At 35.6% G+C, this 4,619-nt stretch overlaps 1 long non-coding RNA gene across 1 annotated transcript; it reads right to left on the bottom strand.

The window, feature by feature from the left end:
* Positions 1–275: 275 nt before the first annotated feature.
* Positions 276–3,872, bottom strand: LOC145306495 (uncharacterized). Its single transcript, XR_013875016.1, has 3 exons — positions 3,841–3,872; positions 2,314–2,373; positions 276–1,906 (listed from the first exon to the last, which is right to left on the bottom strand). It is a non-coding gene; the product is annotated as an uncharacterized LOC145306495 (long non-coding RNA).
* Positions 3,873–4,619: the final 747 nt, after the last annotated feature.

Raw genomic sequence — 4,619 nt, 5'->3', positions numbered from 1 at the left:
CCAATGATGATAAACAAAAAAAAACCTTAAGTATCTCAAAAGAATTTGTTGCAGAGTTTGGAAACAGCTAGTTACAACCAACCAATCAAGACTTTATGAAAATACTCAAAGTTTTAAGCTAACGGATAAGAGAGAGTTATTTATAAAACTTGGGTACCAGTATAATTTACAAGTCCAATGTCCCCTCCCTCCCAAACATTTACTAAGAAATGTTTAATTTAAAAAAAATTAAACATCTTTAGTATGATTTTTTTTCTAATTAAAAAAATTACAAATATGTGAAGTAATTATTTATTTTTTTAACCCATTTTTAACTATTATAATAATTAATATAATCAAATAAAGAATTCTTCGGAAATTATGTTATGTCCATTATTACTATTATATAAATCCTATTTTAAATTTATAGTTGCAAATTAAAAAAGTTTAACTATTAAAATAAAAATTTACACAATTTAAGCTTTAAATGGACTTTTTTTTATCAATAAAAGTTGATTTATATAGATTTTACTGAGCTTAATTTAAAGAAGAAAATGGAATTTACAAAAAAAATTTTGAGTCGTTTTTTCTACAATGATGAAATGAATAAATAAGGGCCCGGGTGTCGCAGTCACATAAACCTCAGCCTCATTAATCAGCAGCTCGGCTTTGCTACAGCCACCCAGGAAATAATCTAAATTGATCCACCCATCAGCCACACGGCTTTTTCGGCCACTCAAGTACTCTCAATTCTCAGCAATGTGGTTTATTCAGCAGCCCAACATCAAGCCTAAGCCGCAGCTACAAGATATCAATTCAGCTACCCGTTAGCCGCGCGGCTGCCTCAGTCACGCGGTTTGTTCAGCTGCCAATAAGCCACAGCCTCAGCTACCACATTCAGTAACACGACTTTTCAAAAGCTGGATCCGAAGCAACCACTCTAAGCCGTAGCCACCTCCATCGTAAGCCACTCTCAGCCACAGCAGCAAATTTTGTTTCAGTTGCAGATACAGCTACTATCAGCTACAGCCGCAAACTTGTACTCAGCCGCAGGCATGTTAACTGTAAGCAACTATTAACCACAGCGGGAATTTTATTTTCAGTTGGAGACACAGCCATTTAAATCATAAACCACGGGAACCATCAGCCGTAGCTGCAAATTTGTACTTAGCCGAAGGCATGCTCACTTTAAGGCACTCTCAGCCTAACAGCGGCCTTTTTGTTTTCAGTTGCAGAGACAGCTAGCCCAACCATAAGCCACACTCAGCCACAGACAGCCACCATCAGACGCAGCAGCAAACTTGTACTTAACCGCAGGTAAGCTTACTGTAAGCCACTCTTAGCCACAGCGGCAATTTTATTTTCAGTTGGAGACACAGCCATCTAAATCATAAAACACAGGAACCATCAGCCATAGACAGCCACCATCAGCCGTAGCCGCAAATTTGTATATAGCCGCAGGCATGCTTACTGTAAGCCACTCTCAGCCTAACAGCGGCAATTTTCTTTTCGGTAGCAGAGACAGCCAGCCCAACCATAAGCCACACTCAGCCACTGACAGCCACCATCAGCCACAGCCGCAAACTTGTATTCAACCGTAGGCATGCTTACTGGAAGCCACTCTCAGCCGCAGAGGCAACTTATCTTTTCAGTTGCAGACACAGCCATCTAAATCATAAACCACAGGAACCATCAGCCGTAGCAATGCTATACTCAGCCACAGCTGCCATCAGTCGCAGCCGCAAACTTTTAATCGGCCACAGACATGGTCACTGTAAGCCACTCTCAGCAGCAGCAGCACTTTTTTTAGGTGAAGACACAGCCATCTTAACGATAAGCCACAGGCACCATCAGCCGCAGCTGCAAACTTGTATTCAGCCGCAGCTAACCCCACCGTAAGCCACACTCATACAGCAGTTGCCAAACCCTAAAATATTTTTAAAGCTTAATTTGTTATATATACAAGTAAAAGAAAACTTTAATAATTAAAAATCTAATTTTATTTGTGAAATAGGAGCAAGGGCACTTCAAATAGCAGCAGAGACAATTGTTTTAGAGATCCTTAGAGCCATCGTGATACGTAAAAAAAGAGAAAATTTTATTGGTGGAAAATATGAAACTATAAAACAGTTTGTTTTAAAGGCAAACTAAAGATTAATTCGATAAGGGGTAATATGCTTGTAGAGCTCGACAAATCAGACAATCAGACAAACGGACATTAACATTTAATGAGTGTGTTAAAGCATAAAAGAGAAAGACTCTAATTTATAAGTCTAAATAAAGGTTTAAGGTAAATATGTAGTAATATTTACAAAATTTTAAGGACCTACTTACATTTTCATGTTAGGTCTTGATTTTTGAGATGCCTCACTCATAACAGTGCACCTTGTCGTCCTAAGAATCATCATATTAAGTTTTTAACGCCAATAAAATTGTAAACAAGGATGACAATATCAATAAATCAGACAATCAAAGGACATTGACAAACTTAGAATGACTATTGTTTTTTTTTGTTGTAAAAATCTTTCTGAGGAGGGTCTTTTTTTCTAGGTTTGATATTTTTGGACAGACAAAATGACGGACATTTGTACAGCTAAACGAACAGACAGATAGACAGAGGAATAGACAAAGTAGATGTTCGCTTGTTGGTAAGGAGAATCTTTACAATAAAAGTTAGCAGTCTATCTTGAATAACATCTGAGTAAATTTTATTTCTCCATGACACATGATAGACGGACTGGGAACGGACAAAGTGAATTATTGAATTTAGATTCGCAACTAAAAAGACAATATCCTAAGGGATAAGACAATGGACTATTAAATTAATATACAAGTCCCAAATGATATACAAAATAACCCCTTACGTAGATTGATATATATTTTAGTGAAAAAAGTTTGTACTCTAATAGTTTGGAACCAACCCATTAATTTCCCATAAAATTTCCCAACGTTTTTGAGCTAATGAATACTTTGGGTACTAGTGTAATTGCAGTCCATTGTCCCCTCCCTACCTGTATGTAAAAAAGCTTCCTATCGATTTTAAACTGTGCAAGATGATTTCTTTAACAATTTAAATGTAAAAGTAAAAGTAGAATTTTTTTTAGATATTTTGATTTAATTTTTAAAATGTAATAAGTTTTCTCTTTCTTTTTTAAAAATCAAAACGATTGAAATAGAACTAATTTTTTTTATTTCAATATGATACCTTACTGTTACAGGAATCATCATGCAAAGTTTTAAATAGATAGAACTATTCAAACATGTTTAAATCAACTCTAAGAGCGGTCCGTTTAGGGCAGATGGACACACAAAAAGACCCTAATTATAGAATAGCTTTATCTTTCTCAAAGTTTTTTCATAAATCTTAAATTGCATAACCTACAGACTGACAGACAATTAAAGGTTGATATACAATTCAGAATTATGGAATAGCTTCGCTACTAATAACATTAAAAATGCCTAAAGCCAATAAAATTGATGATTTTAAAAATTAATTATCAATATACAGACTCAAAACACAAACATTTTATATAAAACTAGCCCCTAGGGGCTTTGACCCAAGAAATAGTAAAAAAGTATCTCCGGAAATGCCACCACTTATTTAAAAAAATTAAAGAAATTTTTTTTTTTGGGGGGGGGGATTTTCTTCATTTTTGGGGGTGTTGGGGGATGTCCCATCACACAAGAAAATAGCCTAAAACCACCACATGACCAGTAGGTATATTCCCTGAAGAGTAGAATACGATCGGTTCAGTGGTTACCGAGATATTCAGGGACAAACAGACGGACGGACAGACAGACATCGTTCTACTTTGTATTATAGATAAATTTATGCTTTCAGTATTTTTAAAAAACACTCACCAATAAATGTTGAGTCTCCCAGGTCTGATGCTATAATGAGAGAAAAGATAAGAAAATTGAATGTTTACTAACATGATAAGGGTGTCAGTGGTAGGAATAATAAACTTAAATATAATTATTGGATCATATAAAGAAAACAAAGTTTCGGGTTTTGTCGCATTTTAACAGTAGCTTTTCGCCTATTTCTAGCCAAGCTCTCTCTCCCAGCAGGCTTGGCTGTAGTATGTCAGCAAAGTGAAACTTTGAGATTTCAAATATCCTGAAAAATTCTTGGTTCTCGACTTCATGGGGCTGTATCTTCATGCAATTTAAAAAAAGGTATAGAGTGTTGTTCTATATAGCTTAACAATTGCTTCAATGAAAAGCAGTGTTGTGGAGCTGTTTGATTTGGTTGTGGCTCTGGCTCCAGCTCCAATAGGCTTCAAAAATAAGAAAATTACATCTGTATTAAATTTTAAATTTTATTATATAACAAGGGACAATCAAATCTTTTTAGCCCTCTAGCTCTAATAGAAGCTGAGATGTTAATGGAGGGAAGGCCTTTAATGCCACACACCCCCTTCCAACTGATTAAAATCCGGAAAGGGTGAAGGGTTAAGCTTGATCCTGAACCCGCACCCCTTTTTTCAAAGATTAGAATTGTAAAAATATTCTAATGAGGATTGATTAGGTTATTTATCTCATTATAATGTAGACAGCACTCCATATGGTTGCAGGAAAATTTTATGGTGAATTCTAGTATTGTTGGTCACATGAATCAGAAGGCCCAGTCAAACAAA

The sequence above is a fragment of the Acartia tonsa genome, chromosome 14, assembly GCF_053477335.1.
Source record: "Acartia tonsa isolate MP-2025a chromosome 14, ASM5347733v1, whole genome shotgun sequence".
Taxonomy (NCBI): domain Eukaryota; kingdom Metazoa; phylum Arthropoda; class Copepoda; order Calanoida; family Acartiidae; genus Acartia; species Acartia tonsa.
Note: the sequence above shows the minus strand (reverse complement) of the source record. Positions and strands in the feature narration are given on the sequence as shown.